An 18,428-nucleotide genomic window follows, 5' to 3' on the forward strand; every position below is an offset into this window, starting at 1 on the left:
TTTTGAATAATATGGGTTTTGATTAATAAACTGCAAGACTTTCCCGTAAATGTGCATACCATTTGATATTGAATGGAGTTTGATACTTTTGTTAAGAATTTCTAAACTTTCATCTGAGAATGCACATGAATCTCTCTACTGTCAATATTGTTTGTTATGAAAGTTAATGTTCTGCATTGTTTGCTGGATTCTTTCTTCTGTAGGAAGTTCCGAGGTTGAAGCTCCCTGTATGTTTTCTGGATCATTTAGTAGGAGTATTGAAACCACAGCATGGTAGGTGACTGGTTTGTTTTGTTCTCACTAAATGATTATGACTTTTTGTTCATTCTCTCAGTGCCAAATCAATTCGTGAAGAAAAACACAATAAAGGATCCATCTATGCATACATTGTACCGATAAGAACATTCGCATTTGACTCATTGATTGTACCACAAATTAATGATTGATCAAAAGTTCTCGAGACATCTATATATATATACAATTTACTCTTGCTGACTTGCTTGTTAGGTTCCTGTTTCTTTTTCAACTGAACTGATAAGTTTGCCTTTGAATTTAAAGCCTAATGTTTGAGACAATACCCAATCAAAACCAAGGAGTAAACAAATTCACAAAAAAACCAAAGGACATTTTACATCAACAGTTTTAAATGATAAATGAGAAACATTACGAGCTCTACTAAAAATGGGTAAGCATTTCCTGATATAAAATAAAATATGTATAAATAAAATACAGGGCGTTGTCCTCTTATTATAATGTCAAACTAAATTCGCTTTAGTCCAAACTCGGGTTTACGTAATTATTAAAGTTAAATGTTTCTCCCATTTTTCATATAAGTAGTATGGCAACTTTTTTACAAGGTGTTTTCGATTTTCAGAGTATTCTAGGATTCTTGCTGCATCATCAGTCTGAAGTTTTGAAATTATATACCCTGTAATGTAGTATAACACTAATTGATCTGAATTTGTCATTGTGCTATCTAGCTTGGTTGCATTTTATTAGTACAGCTGTGCACGACAGACTTCAGTAGGGCATCTTGTAACACAGATAAAAGTAGCGGAAAGTTCATCCTCACATTCAATGTTCACAAATTCAGCTGACACAATGGCAGATATCTTAGATTGGAATACATTACCAACTGTTATATTATAAAAATATGAGAAAAGTTTCTCAGATGTGTTTAAACCTGTATTGCAATCGGACTCGACTTTTTCAAACAAGTTAACGAAAATAGGTGATAGTTCTTCTGACAATTGTGCGTTTGCCTGTTGACTTGTTGCGTAATATAATGTAATTGTCAGAATACCATTCCCATGCTTAGAACGGCTACTGTTCCGGAAAGGACAGTTCATTATGTTTACCAAAGCTTCTTGATATGACATTTCAAAGATCTTAGTTAATTCTTCTAGGGTCATACTAAAATATGTTTTATTGTTGTATTTTTCTGTAATCTATATATATCTTTTGTGTGCTCTGAAACTATAAAACCAGAAAAGTTATAGTCTATTGTCTACATTTTATAATATAGTGATTTTCCAGTCCATCTTGTTTTCGAACTTCTTCACAATTTCAGCATACAAATGCTTCAAAGGGGGGATATTCTCACTTTTTTTGTTCCTTCTTTTACCTGAATGATTGTTTTTATTTGTATTTGAGTATTTCTGAGAGTTAAGTAACGTGTGTAAGCCATCTTTTTTTATTCATACTTTCTAATCAAAATCCACGGGCAATTGTGGTGAATCGTTGTCATGTTTTTTAAATTTGGTTCAATTCGGAGAAATTTTGTTTTTAAAAGTGCTTATTCAGAAATAGCCAAACAACTAAAGGGTCTATGCATTTTCTTGAAAGATGAAGTTTTGGTCCAACAGCAGACCAATGATGAAGAAACTGTGAGTCTGTTAATGCAGACTGCTGCCGTCACATGCAAATCATTAAAAGAAAAAGTAAAAGATCATTAACCTGCTGGAAAATTTGAAAATGTTACAGCAGAGGTACAAATGCAAATGAATTCAGTCATTTCGCACAACAAATTACCTGAGTGGGTATTTGGATACCTTGATTTGGCTCCGAAAACACAGACTAAACTCGACAAGACTAGCCAAAATTAAACAGAACATCAGAGTGGCTCCACTAAAAAGGTGAACTAGAGTTAAAAAAAAAACCTCAGGGGCTCTGGAAGTCAAGGCCAGAAATAGAAATGAAACTTCAACAGAAGTCAAAAACGCAGAAAAGAAAAATGCTGAATAGTCATGAAAGTTTCTCTTTGCAGGAGCTATTTTTCAATAGCTTGTCTTCTTGCGGGAGATCTTTCCACCACTGATTGTCGTTTCTATGACAGTTCGCATTATCGAAAAGATATACCATAGCTCTTAACAACCTTAATCTTTTAACGACTCTCCGTAGACAAAAAGAAGACTACTGGATTAGACAATTGGGAACTGCAACACCGTATTGCTGCAATGACTAAATTGATGGTATAGGTATTCTATTTAGTCCTTCGTGTAACTCGGTGAATGTGATGAATATTTTGAACTACTGTGGATTCATTTTTATTCGTGGTATACCAATTTTCGTGGATTTCGTGGGTAACAGCAAACCACGAATTTAAGAATTCAATGAAGAATAATCCCGAGAAATGTGTATTGAGTCGGATGTTTATTTCCGGTTATGTTATGCAGTTCTAGTATAGTGTTGACTAGCGCTAAACATTGTAACATAACACGTGTTTTTTATTGAAAGAAGATACAAGTATTTTGATTAAATCTTTAATAAATATATCTAATATCAGTGATAATTTACTTTTTAAAATTGATTAAAACTGTGAATGGAAAATAACTGCAAGTTGTTAATTACCGTGTCATAGTTTGGTTTACCAGTGATTAAACATCAATAGGATTAAGTACGGGGATATTGCCCGTAGGTAATATTGTAAATGACAGGAACATTTATTTTCACACCTTATACTTATATCACTGTGTATTATATCGTGATAAGGTAAATGAGCTTTCAATCATTAAGTTTTGAATGCCTTATAGAATTCAGACAAGAATTTATAAATTGTAAAACAAACAAATAATTAGTTGTCTCTGTCCATTATTGTAATCGAAGTTATCAATGAACACTTTAACCTAGAATGACCAAGCGAGCTTTTTCAATGAATTCCTTCTTTTTTGTTTTGTTTTATTATTGATCAAACCAAGGAGGTTATATGATCTCCTAAATCAAAAAGAAATCCACGAATTACGTATCTAATTTGTTGTTGTTGTAATCAGCGATCCACGAATTTACGTATACCACGAAACGTCTTTTTTTCTCTATCCACGAAAATTGATACCCACGAAAATAAATGAATCCACAGTAGACTCCTCGACGTAGACGCAGTCATGGTCATTATACATCACCTTCTCTGCATGATGTCTCTATTAATGACTTGCTGCCATTCATACAAAAACCGTTAGGTATTCATCACATTCGCACGGAACTTTATTCATTACCCATTTCAAAACTTCATTCTTTGTTCAATTTATGTTTGGAATCCACTGTTACAAACCCTCGTTCAAACCGATATAAACTTCAAGCTATAATTTCGGATATTGCAAGTCACAGACTTTGCAAGCCAGTTCGCATTGGAAAAGATGAAAAAGAGAAAAGATCTAAATCTTTCCTTTGCCAACAAAGGTCTCGATAGCGTCAACCTAGGCAATATCCTTAATCCTAAATTAGTTCAATCGAAAATACCTCCTTATTTCAAAGACCAGTCTGTACCAATAATTCTTATACCTAACTAACATAAAATATACTTTTCAAAGATATGCATAATGAAGTGCAAATATAGTTGAATTTGATAGGTATTGGAATATATGTTCAGTGCCCGTTATCGTTGTAACCAAGATCGTTTTTATAATAGAAAGATTATCAGATCAGAATCCGGGTCCGTCCACCCTGATTTCGGTTCGCCCTAGTTACTGTTCGCCCAAGTTTTGTTTCGCCCTGATTTTTATTTTTTATTAGTGTTGTGTTGTGTGTATTTAATTGAATATGTTGAAGTCAGTCTACAATTTCGCCGAATATTTACGATGTACTGTGTTGTATACAGCTAGCTGCTACTAGGTTATAAGTTCTTGCCAATTTCGCCGAATATTTACGATGTATTGTGTTGTCTACAGCTAGCTGCTACTAGGTTATAAGTTCTTGTAAATTATAAAACGTGTTGTTTTCCATTTTTTTCAGGACTACAAGATATTTTACTTCAAGGTATTGAGAACTAAGTTAGTATCTGTATGTAAATACGTTACTAGGAAATAAGTTTTTGTGAATTTCAGCACTACATTGTAGTTTTAAATGTAAAACAACTGAAGACTTAACTATTTGTATGTAATGGCATATGTTGAAATCTGTTTAAATTCACCGAATATTCATTTATGATGTATTACGTGTTGCTGTTATGTATAACAACTGAATACTAAGTTATTATGTTGTCTTTCTGCTACTAAGATAAGGTTCTGTGGATTCAAAAACTACAAAGTATTTGACATGAACAAAAGAAACTAAAGACCAATTTCGAACTGCACTTCGCACACATGTATTTCAAGCCTAAATGAATAATTGAAAGCACTAAATCGAATTACTTTTAGTAAAACAAATACCAAAAACACAGTCATACTGCTGTACATGGATCACTTGTTATTCACCATCACAATCTTATATACCAAATATTCAAACCAAGGTGTAACTTTCTGGTATATTAAAGAGCACTAAAACATACAAAGCCACTATCACACATCCTTTTACTTCGCATTTACACACAGGATTTAATCAATAAAAGTTATACATTAGGAGCACTACATTTATACATAAAAGTGTTCAAAGTTCTAAGTGTTGTTCTAAAATTCTTTACCGCAGCGGCTGTACGTTGTCTAGTTGGTTGTCGGACGGCTTGCAGAGTATGCGATCACTTTCAAAAAGTGGGTTGTTGTGATGATATTGCCCATGTACTGGTCCCATGCCGTATGGATCTTCTCTTCTAGGACGGTGTACTTCTTATGGATATCACGATCTAGGTCGTCGGCACGGACACTGCAGTCGACGACTTCAGCTTCTGTCATAAGGTTTGGAATTAGGACGTAGAATGGAACACCTGCGTGCTTGGCTGCAGTGTTGATCCTGTTGTGCCATATATTGAAAAATAATAAATATGAAATTAAATATATAATTGCACAAAAGCAAAAATATACAATTATATAAAAAAGGCATAATTTGTAAGGTTATTTGTTATCCATCTCATTGACAAGGATACCACTTTATACTGTTATTTGTTATCTATCACATTAACAATAATACCACTTTATACAGTTCTAATTTCTGTTCAATGCATTAAAACGTAGAGCATACATGTTATTAGTAACCAATACTTATAAAATATCAGGGTTTTTTTACTACATTTGTAAATGTTTTTGTATAAATATGAAAAGTGACTATAAATATGCAATCCCTCAACGTCATTGGTGCGTACATGCACCAGTCTTCCTATAATTCCTGATGATAGTTGCAACAAAATTTTATATATTTATAAATTGAAACACTTACCAGTGCCACACAATCTATACGGCCATCTTTCACATACTTTACATGATACTGCATGTTGACGAGGTCGGACCTCTCTGTCACAAGAAATACACATGTACACTTCCATAGTTTATAGAATAATGCACCGGTTCCATAATCCACTTCCATATATAACAAATTTGTCAAAACACACTGAGATCAAAGAAGCCAAGCTGCTAAAATAATTTCCCTTTCATGCCTAACAATTTGTACATCAGTGTTTTTACCCATCTAAGCTGACTATTTTATTTGAGAACAAGAATGTGTCCAAAGTACACGAATGCCCCACTCGCACTATCATTTTCGTCGTTTTTTTTTTTATATTTAGGTGTTACGGAAAGAAAATTTAATCATCGCCTTAATTAATTATATTTAATTTTGTACGATAATTTACGTTTAAAGTTGGATTCGTAACAAACTGGACATAAACATATTATAGTTAATTGCTATTAATAAGTATTGCAAAATGCATTTTAAATGTAATATCAGTATTTAGTTCTAATGTAATCTTAAATCAATCCTAGTTCTATCTTAAATTTGAATTATATTTCTTTATATGTGACGTCACGCTGTTTCTAAATTTCATAAATTGAAATGTGGCGTAATGTTTGTGGGGTTCGTGTTGTTTATTGTCGAATTATCGTCTGCTAGTAATTTCACATGAAGTGAAAAGCATGCGAAGTGTAAATTTCCGGTAAAGCGTCCTTAAAGTTTTAAAAAACAATCAATCTTTTAATTCAAAAGTGTTTTAATCACGGACGCTCCACTCCCATTAACATTTTCTATGTTCAGTGGACCATGAAATTAGGATAAAAATGTAATTTGGCATTTTACTTCTGATCTGTATATTTATGTAAAGAACAAAAGCATATTCCTTCTTAAATAACAGATATAAATTTAGACTTGTTTGCGAAAATACAAGTTTGGAAGTCACAGCCTAATCCTAACAATGCTTCTTTATATATTTTACCTTTTGCTTTGTAACATGTTGCTTGTCCTTTCCTCTGTAGCACTTCTATCAGTCATGATTTTTTTAATTTTAGACATTATATTTAAATTAGGATTATCAGTACACACATCATTTATATCAGAAATCATATCATCTGTTGTTTTAGCATATGTTTCAGCACGGCCATCAGCAAGTTCTTGTAAACCAAGCGTATATGTAGTATTTGCATTTGACAGTTCAACGGCATAAAAATGTCTTCCACTTTTAGTTGTGGCATCTCTGTGCATAGTGAGATTGTCATTTTCATTAAAAATTTCTGACATTTGTTCTTATTAAGCCAAAAAGTAGAGCAGAACTACAACTTGGGAGTTCACTATATTCAATATTGAACAGATTCAAAATATACTTTAAAATTGGTCCAATATGTTCAACTCCAACCCCATGACTTCGCATAAAATAATAAATTTGTCGTATATGACTATTAAAAGGTCGACCTTGTGAACTGTCTATCGTTTTAAATTTCATTTTATCAACTATCTCATTATCATTTTTATTTGCATCAAATTGATTTTCAATGTTATCATATAAATCCGCTATCTCCATCTTGGAATCTTTAATTACTTTGGATAAGTTTTCATATTGTTTGTGCTTGCTTTCAACCAATTTTATATACTCCATTTCTTTCTTTGAGTTATTTTCACTAATTTGATTTTTTTATTTTGTTAATGTTTGCTCTTGTCTCTTCAATTTTGTCTTACTATTGTTAATTATGACAGTTTTTTGACGCAATAGATCAGTCTTAAGCTGCAACAGATGGTAAACATGATCCACTTGTCGATGGCGAGAACATGTTTCTACTTTATTTTGTTCTGCCTGTACAACTGAATGTCTAGGAATAGGAAAACAAAAAAACTTTTTCCTGTAGTCTTGAAACTTATTGCCATTTCCATAATGTTTTTTAACCGTTTTAAATGAGCCACAGTTGTTCTGGCTCTGGTATATAGGCTGCTTATATTGACAGTGTTTTTATCAATTTTCGTCATGTGACATAACGTAGTGTGTAGTTGTTGCCTATTTTCATTACAGCGATCAACAATTGTATTTATGAGGCCGTTGCTTATACAAGTTCTTGGATTAAACATATTGAAAGTTCATGAGAAATTACCTACATGAAGTAGGCTGCAAAGCAAAAGCAAATAATTTTAAATATTATTTTGTTTCAGACTAAGGTATGTGATGCATTATATGAAAAGACTTCATTGAAATACTGTAATTCATTGATTATTATTTATGGACCAGCAGTCGGTTTCACAAAAAAAAAATTACGATTAAGATTGATTGTAAGTCATGAACAATTCAGTATACTTCGATAAATCTTAATCATCATTTTTTTTGAGAAACAAACTCCAAGAATTGCAAGTCAAGACTAAAATCAATCTTGTATATAATTGTATTAAAATCCAAAATTTATTATGCTACCCATGTATTAACACATATAATGCTATATAAAATTAATAGTGCATGTTTACATCATTTAAAATGTGTTAAATTCAGTTAAGACTTGTTTCACTGTGTGACTTTAATTGTTGTTATTTGAAATATTTACGGAATTGTTCAGTGATTACTTGTTATTCCTAATCTAACCTATTTACTGTTACATATTCAACATTTAGTCCTGGTTTCTATGATGAGTTTATTTACTACTACTGGGTCGATGCCACTGCTGGTGGAGATTTGTTTCCCCCGAGGGTATCACCAGCCCAGTAGTCAGCACTTTTATGCTGACCTGAATTATCATTGATATGGTTATGTTTATAAATTTACTGTTCACAAACAATTTAACAATCTAATTGCTATTTCTCATCAACTTCCTGTTTTAACTTGTTGTTTCTTGCCGACATACGTCCTCTATCGAAGACTCACATCTGAGTTTTCAGTAAAGCCAGCATTTCAGCTTTTAAGTAACCATATAATTGTGTTTAACATTTACCATGTTTGATAAAATATAAATAAAAAGTTTTTCTACAAGTATCTGTTGTACATAATATAGAAGCATTTTTCTATTACTTTATTTATCTCTTTCAGTTGGGTTTCAGCAAAACAGTTCAGTAAGCTGAACGAGGAAGCGAGGCAACTACGGAAAAATTAGACTTACACATTAGTTCTGTAACTTCATGTGGAACTAGTTTGAAACAAGAATCATAACCACAGAAATCCTCATCTTTGCATATAGTTCCAAAGAAACCAAAAGTGGAATTCACATTAAGCATGTAAAGCAACACCCCTGACATATGCTAGAGTGCAGCTTCTAGTTATACCAGTTACTTTAGAACACAATTGGCAGATTTTATCTCACATATTGTTACATTAAATGCAGCTGTAAAAACACTAGTACTACAATTGCTTCCAGAACCTAACATTTTATCACATTCAGTTTCTGGAAAGGCTGCCAACATCAAAATTGTGGCAAAGACACAGTTTGATTCCCGACTATATGATTTTTTTACTTAAGGAAAACAATTTGTCTTTAACTAAAGAAATCACAGATAATGTTCACTCTGTCCAGAAATATTTGCAGAAAAATATATAATTTCATAAATTTGTAGAAATGCAATGTAAACATTACATACAACATAAATAATTGTTTGGATAATGGTTAATTGCTAATGGAGATAACTCTGCATTTTTTTTTTAATGTGTTTGCTTAAGCAGCTCAGTGAATATAATTATAGTATAACTAATCGCCGTATTTGAATATAAAAAAATAAGACAACGCGTGACCGAACGACGCATGAATTAAACTACTGCGGCGTTATTTTTTATATTCAAATACGGCGATTAGTTATACTTATTATTACATAGTCAAATTTTTTTTCTATGAAATTAATGTAGAAAAATGTAAGGAACTATATGTTTTTCCTTTGCATGTTTTGTTTCGACTTTATCGACGTCTTGACAACGCCTATTGTTGTATGACGTTAGAGGGTGAAATAACCACCTTTATTTCACATGAGGAGAAATTATCGGTTTTTATCTAACTGTGAACTCAATGTAATGCATTGCAACCAATGTAATAATATAATTTATTTCTAATGAATGAATGAATGAATTGTTTTCCTATTATTTTGTTATGAAGTAAATTTTAACCAACACATTGTAATGGATTGTTTCAGATGCCAAACTCTCCAACAAAGAACCGAAAACTATAGAATGTATACATGTAGATAAAGAAATCAGGAGATTATATTTTATCAATATCAAAAAGGAAGCTGAAAACAGAAAGGAAAAATTAGCCTGTAACATTTCAGAACCTGTAAAAGGTATAACATTTAATTTCTATGTACTTTTTGCTAGCATTAATAGACAGCCAATTTTAACTATTATAAGAATATTCAGTGTTTTATGGTTTAAAATTATAGCTCCTGAGAATAGTTTCCTTAAACAGAAGTATGATTTTTAATACAGGTAATAATTATGTTTTCTTTAATACAAAATTTTCTTCCAGATGTGAACGCCATTTCAAAAACAAGTGGCCATCAAAAAGATTGATTGATTGTTGGTTGCTTAACGTCCAGTGGCAAATTTTCATGCATATTCAGGACGAGAACAAGTTCACAATAAATACAACAGGTAGGTTGATACAATAGAGGCCATCTGGGGCATGGGATGATGGTCGGAGAAATTTTGACTGCCACCGGAAAATGAGGATATATTGGATAGGGACAGACATTTTGCCTTGCAACAGGCCACCTACGGACCCCTAAAAGAGTTGTTGCAAGGGTTCTTTACGTGCAAAAAGCGTGGCTCTCTCTTTACACGAGGCATCGGATTTAACGTCCCCCTTCTGACCGGACGTTACTGCGAACATGATACATTCCGCACAGCCAAACGGACGCCCCACTTCGGCAAGCGTTTTACTGCCGGTCGGGAGAAGACCAAGTGACCATATTTCTATACCCCAGTCACCCTTGGGGATCCATCAAAAAGAAAAGACAGGGATGAAGCCAGTTCATGCTACGAAGCTGACTGCAAAACGGACACCTCAATGCTCTTCAACTTTGTATTTGTTTGGCTTTATAATTGTTTTGATCTGAGCGTCACTGATGAGTCTTATGTAGACGAAACGCGCGTCTGGCGTATTAAATTATAATCCTGGTACCTTTGATAACTATTTACACCACTGGGTCGATGCCACTGCTGGTGGACGTTTCGTCCCCGAGGGTATCACCAGCCCAGTAGTCAGCACTTCGGTGTTGACATGAATATCAATTGTATGGTCATTTTTATAAATTTTCTGTGTACAAAACTTTGAATTTTTCGAAAATCTAAGGATTTTCTTACGCCCAGGAGTAGATTACCTTAGCCGTATTTGGCACAACTTTTTGGAATTTTGGGTCCTCAATGCTCTTCAACTTTGTATTTGTTTGGCTTTTTAATTGTTTTGATCTGAGCGTCACTGATGAGTCTTTATGTAGACGAAACGCGCGTCTGGCGTATTAAATTATAATCCTGGTACCTTTGATAACTATTTGTGACCAGCCAGGGAAATTCTGGTAAGGATTTAATACTCTAAAATATAAGTGAAACTGCGAACTACTGCTCACATGTGATACCCCGCTCCCAAGTATTTTAAAGCGGTTTAAAGAATTTAGATTATTGATAGACATTCAGTGCTGACCTTTTATATTGTACCTCAGATTATATATTTTTTTCTTTTGTTTGGTGTAGTCTCTATTACAGCTATATAATAGTAAATCTTTAATTTTTCATAAGTGATTTTGACGTACATTTTCAGATTATATACGTTATTAAAATTTTTCTTTAAAATACTAAATTTTACTAATCTTTCAGAACCATCTAGTGGAAAAAAGACACCGTTGGATCTTGCTGTGCAGTTGCTCGGAAAAACACCAGAAGTGTTCGAGTGCATCAAGTATAAAGGACTCGTGCAAAATCTTCCAAGTCACCCTTCTCGATGAAGTATGACAAATTGTTTTCCAAACTCCAGATAGACATCAGCGCCAAGTACCATGAACTAAAAAATAAATTAAACAACTCTGAGATGCATGAATTTTTTGTTGTTGACTTGATAAATTAGGGTCAAACTAATAAACGTCAGTTCCAAAATTGTAACGTGGCTGATATACCATAATAAAAGTAAATAAGGCTTGGGGTTTGACGTCACAAAGCTGTGATATGCAATTTCATTATAAGCTGAGATAAAAGTGAATACAAATGTATAAGATATTGTTATATAACCTAATTCTCAAATGAAAGAAATTTTCAATCTTGTGCATATAAAAGTCATAAACACTTAATCCATACAGTTATTATAACAACAATGTCATTACTATGTTTTATTGGAACAGAAATCTGACAGGGAGATGTAAATAGACTGTCAAAGGGTCATTGGTTGGATGAAAGCATTGTTTATGTTGCAATAAGGTGATTACTGTACACGACTTGTACTGCTTATATGCAGCATTCATCATTACCAAAGGAGTTTGTTATCAGCATTATTCAATAGTATATGTTACTGGAATAAATAAAATAAAATACAGGAATATAGCAATAAATTGTGTTAAAAATATTTGGACAAGGAAGATTACTTTACACTTAAAGTTGGTTTTGATAATTAAATATTATATACCCTTGTTTAAATAAAAATACAGTCTTTTTCAAAATATACAATTGATATGCTTTAACACTAATTTATTAATGTATTCTAAAGACATCATCAAGAGACGTGTGCAACAGAAGATAGTATTCACACATTTGATCTAGTCTTCAGCAGGAAGCTGTTAGCAAAAGAAAATTGTCGTGATGATGGGCAATTGTTAAATTTATCACAAGCAATGCATTTAAAAATATATGGAAACAAATTATCAAACTTCACACTTAAATGCCATATCATGATTAGCTAATAACAGAGTTGTCATTTACTCTATCATATGGCTGAAAGGGTGACAATCTTTTTTAACGTCAACCTCTTGTCCAGATCAATCAAACTGAACTAACCATTCAATGACAATGAATTGAATACTAAAGTAACTGAAGACAATTCTTAAGTTCTACATTGATGCTCAAATTTTATCATTTGACTGTCAAAATAAATTAAAACATTTTGCTTCCCTTAGAACTGTTGATTTTTGCTAATAACAATGACATTGTTATGTACATGCTACCTTGTTTTCAAACCATTATAAAATCAGGAGATTGCCTCTTAAAGTAAACTAAACCACTGAAACTAAACAAAAGCGCTATGTAATTTTTATATATATAAAAAAAAAAATTCTTTGAAGTAAAATTTTCCCCAATGTAAATAGAAAATTTCTGAATTTGAGGTATAATTACAAGCTGGGTCATCATGGACACATTCTTCTTTTATTTTTAAATAATGTTGTCATGTGGAAGTATAGCTCATTGCCACATGGTAAACCACTTTCAGATGGGGCCCTTCAGAATGCTCTAAGAAGTGTGTTCACCACTTATGCTGAGAATTCTGGTAAACTTTCGTCACTAGGAAGTACACAGGCAAAAGAAAGTTTTAACAGAATTTGGGCTTGGAAGGCCCCTAAACAACAACACTACAGTTTGTCTGGTTCCTTGAAATATAGAATAGCCGCATGTGTTGCTCGGAAAAATGAAGGGAATAAATATATATTAGATGTAAGATTTTAATTGTAATTATTTTAACTCCTGTATACATATATCTCAAGACAAATCTTTTTTAATATTGTATTTCTGTTCATATTTAAAACCCCCTCCGGTGGATCGCTATCCTTGCCGTGGTCGGAGGGCTTGCGTGTCTCAGTGACCCCAAGAGCTATACCAGCTGGAGCTTCGTCTCCTGGTAGGGTTACCCATGCTGGACAGGTCGAAGGGTAGAGACCAGACTAAAGTGATCCGAACATCGTGAGATGCCCGATGTTTTAAATAAAATAGGCTCTCCAACCCGTTTGCCGTGGGTTGCTACCCGTGTCGGTGGTTGACGAGATCCTTGTGGATGAGGGCTATAGCCAGACTCCTTACGGTCAGAAAATACCCGGACGGACGAGACTATAGTTCAATAAGCTGCTTTGGCTTCGAAATCATCTAAACGGGAGGTCGGATGGACCCGGTTCGATCAATCGGCTGGTCATGTCGAGCCCTTCAGTTAATCCTCAACAATAAGCTTTCTTGTAACAATTTTCATAATATACACATGTATTTTAAATTAAGCTATTTATATTTTGGATAACTGAAGAAGGCGATGGCTCATGGGTCAATCAAGTGGTACGCTTTCTTTTTCGCTTGATGGATACGCTCTGCTTGAGTATACTATTCTTGGAACATCTGGTGCTTTCCGCAGTGGATCTTGGGTGCTGATTTTGAGGACCAGCTACATTATATATGGAGCTCGTTTTCAGCATTAGCACTCGATCCCGGTTCGCCACGGAAACACAGCATCGCCCTTGTAGGCACTCCGAGGTGGGTGGATGGCAAGAATGGTGAATCTTTCTCCTTTCATATGGCACAACAAAACAAACCCTCGAAATCAGCTTTAATACATAAGAAAAGAAAATGTGATGATTCAGAGCCCTGTCGGGAAGATGACAGTTGGCCCAGATTTATTGTAATAAAAGGAACAGAAGAAAAACCAATTTCAAAAATATCGCCCTTTGCAATTCACAAACAAATTCAAAGCGTTGCTGGTACTGTTAAAAAAGTTTCAAAAATGAGATCTGGCAATTTGTTGGTTGAATGTTCCAACAAAAGTCAATCAACAAATTTACTTACAATGTCTACAATATCAAACTTTCCTGTTTCTGCCTCTCCTCATAACAGTTTGAACAGCTGTAAGGGGATCATTCGAGACAGAAGTCAATACCTTGGTGACCTTACCGTGGAAGAAATCGGTGAGGAACTTTCAAGCCAAGGTGTAACTAATGTTATTAGATTTCAAATTAAAAAGAATGGAAATATAATCAAATTAAATACTTATCTTTTGACCTTTAGAACCCCAACTCCTCCTCCATCTATTACTTTAGGTTGCTTCAAAATCAGAGTTGACATGTTTATCCCAAACCCAATTCGATGCTTTACTTGTCAAAAGTTTGGTCATGGAAGCAAACAATGTCGTGGTAAGCAGAGATGATTCAAGTGTTCTGACGAAGGACACGAGGGAACAAACTGTCACTCTGAATCTTCTAAATGTGTAAACTGTGGTCAATCCCATTTTTCATCGTCTAGGGACTGCCCTGTTTACCTTAAAGAAAAAAATATTATTAAAATTAAAACAGAAAGAAACATTAGTTACCCAGAAGCTAAACAGATAGCTTCTGTTTCGAATGATCTCCTTGTTTCAAACAGACCATCGTACGCCAGCAAAGTTGTCCGCTCATTCAGTCACGAGAATACACAAACTCGCATGACTTGGCCAATTGATGCGGACAATTTTAAAATGCTGCCTGTTGAAACAGAACCTACCGATAGAATATTAATTCCAAGAAAACCAATATCTTCCAAAACCAGTACTCAGTCAACTCAATCTTCCCTACAGAGCTCACTATCATCACCAAAAAAAAAATGAGAAAAAAAAATAAAATAAAAAAGAAACAGTAGAAATACACAATTGGAGCGGTGAATCTGTCTGGGATCTTCCCAGTGATATAGATGATTCTTCCACCTCCAAAAGTCTTCCTTCATCTGCATCCAAGAAGGTATCTTCTTCGTCCAGTACACAGTCTACCAGAGCCCCATCTCCTCTTCGTTCTCAAGAAAAGAAGGATGTCCAAAAGAAGCCAGGAAATACATCCTCTCAGAAGTCTTCTGATTCGAGGTCGCGGGGTAGGGGTCGAGGCGGAGTAACACCAGCTGCGCGTAGTCCTGGAGATCGACGACTCTCCTCGCACAACAGATTTTCAACACTTATCATCGAAACTGAAATGGAAACCGAAAGTGTTCCGCCACCTGAAAGATCACGATCTCAGGGTGAGCGAAATAAGAATGCTGGCAAACTCGACAGCATTCGCCCTTTTTTTATTAAATAATGACAAATATAATCCAATGGAATTGCCGAGGTCTTAAAATAAATCTTCTCGAGTTAACACTTCTAGTTCAGTCTTTTTTACCTATTGCATTTTGTCTTCAAGAAACTCATCTAAAAGAAAGTGACAACGTATCTTTAAAAGGATACAACATGTATAGCACATTTTCTAAGGTAGATGAACGTGCTGCAGGCGGATCATCCATTTTTGTGAAGGACAAATTGGACAAATTGGACCTCGTAATTTTAGTATTATAGATTCATATACCAGTAATGTGTTCAATTTATTTTCTTTCAGATGAAGTCCTCCATTACTAACAGAGACAGAATAAATTTTTCAAAACATAAAAAATATTTTTAAGCTTAGATAACTTAATGGATACCTTAAAGATAATGATACTTTTTTGATGATTATTAATGGAATATTTATAAATTCAAGATTTAGAAACAGTTTCTCAGTTTGAATATATTCACATGATTCATTTGACATCGTGCTATTATTGAAGAAGGATATCTGTTATCCGAAATATCTAATATTTGTTCATTTTATAGTTATTTAATGGTGATGTTGTACCCTTTTTGACTTGTTATATATTATATTTTGTAGTGTACAGAATCATATCACATGATCCATCGCCCTGTAAGATTGATCGTTGACTATTTATTCAGTCATTTTATATACATATATCAAATTAAATTCTTATTGATATATATATATATATATATATATATATATATCAATAAGAATTTAATTTGATTTCTTGAAATCGGTTTTTATTAAACAAGCTACTTATTATAGCTTATAATGATAACCTTTTATTTTAGGTTAATTGATGTATGATATTTAAAAAAAAATGTTGTTTCAAACAAAACAGCTTTAAATATTGTTAAAAACATAAAAAAAGAAATGACATTTTGGTTGACCCATATGATATTAATGATTATGTTTCTGCAAGTGGACACATAATGTTTTACTTTTTTAATATTTATGATCCAATATCTCGAAGCTGGGTTTAAACTAAAGTACTCCGGTCCGAGAATTCCTTTTGATATTGATTCTAAAGAAATGAATGGGGAGACAGCCATCATAACTAAGGACAAAATCTTCAAAGAAATTTAACTGGGTAGGGTGGCTGGTACTTTTTGAGAACCTCCGTTCCCCATTTTTTGGGTTTCTCCGATTTTTGTTATCCCTAAGGGACGACATCAAAAGATCGATGTAGGATAAAAAACTTAAATCAAATAGTTTGGGGGTGGGGGGGTCAACATTGCTGCAAGTTTTGTTATACTGGATTACTCAAATTAATTGAATTGATATGATGAAAATGAAAGTAAACCTGAAGCTAAAAACTGGCAGTTTCTTTTCCAAGATGGACACCTCACTACATATAAGAGATCTGTTTTGATTACTGGCTGCACTCTGAGGAACTATATACTTCCAATGGTATTGATTATAATTTATATTTTACTTCTTTCTCCCCCCACCGCCCCGTCTATCTGGAGCCCATTTTAAATAATTTGCGGCTTTTTCCGAAACCTCCTGCTCTGTCACTCCATATTTCGTCATGATGACATCTACAAAATCAAAAGTTAGAACATTGTCAAGTTTAATTCTGTTCAACACATTTAATTATTATTATTATAACTTCATGAATATGATAAATGTATATAAACCATAAGCATCAGAACTGGTGAAAACTGTCAACAAAGTCTAAATAAACTATGTTTCTTTTCATTAAGAGCAAAAGGAATAAACTAAGAAAACTTACATTTTAATTTGAACAAATTGAAGATGTTTGCACATGTCTTTTTTTTCTGTATATCTTGTGCTGTTGCAGGGATATCAGTCTAGTTGACATATACCTTCATCTTTGATTTCCCTATAAAAAAACTACAAATTAAATGTTTGCTCATGCTCTTTATGATTCTATTTCAATATAGTTCTAATACCCAAACCCAAATCTATCAGTAAACAGGAAGCAGTTGAGTGATGAATGTGAAAAGCCATTTCACAGTATAGCTGATATAATTAGATGAAGCACTTTTCGAGGCTTCAATCAATAAATTACACAACTCTCCAACATGTTCTAAAAACCTGGGCAACGAAAATGAGAAATAAGTTTATTGTGGCAAGAGGTGCTGGCGTTAATGATTGAAAAACAGATTTTTTTTTCCAATGGTATAAAGTATAAACATGAAAAATTTACTGGTAAATATATACATATAAAATAGTTTCTGGATCATTGACATTCAACCCACATGCAATTGTTTTTAGCAAATTTTCATACTAAACAAAATATATATAAATACCTTTCAGTAATTTAAAAACATTTGACTTCCCAAATGAATATGTTTCCACTTTCCCCGACATATGGGTAACCATAGGCCGCCTCAGGTGTATATCCAAACACACCCTGTGTATAAAATATCCAACCATAGGTACCTATGGGTAACCATAGGCCGCCTCAGGCGTATATCCAAACACACCCCAAGTCTATATATATGTAAGGTGACCAGAGGTAACCACAGTCTATATCTATGAACGATATTTAAATCTGTGGGTGTGTTTGGATATACGCCTGAGGTGGCCTATGGTTACCCATTGGTACCTATGGTTTGATATTTTATACACAAAATATCAAACCATAGGTATATATGGGTAACCATAGGCCGCCTCAGGTTTATATCCAAACACACCCTGTGTAAGGTGACCAGAGGTCACCCAAGTCTAAATAAGTGTAAGGTGACCAGAAGTAATCCTTCTATATATATGTTAGATGACCATTGGTCACCCAAATCTATATACAAATAAGGAGACCACAAGTGATCAAGGTCTATATCGGTGTAATG

This window comes from Mytilus edulis, chromosome 11 (assembly GCF_963676685.1).
Source record: "Mytilus edulis chromosome 11, xbMytEdul2.2, whole genome shotgun sequence".
Lineage (NCBI taxonomy): Eukaryota > Metazoa > Mollusca > Bivalvia > Mytilida > Mytilidae > Mytilus > Mytilus edulis.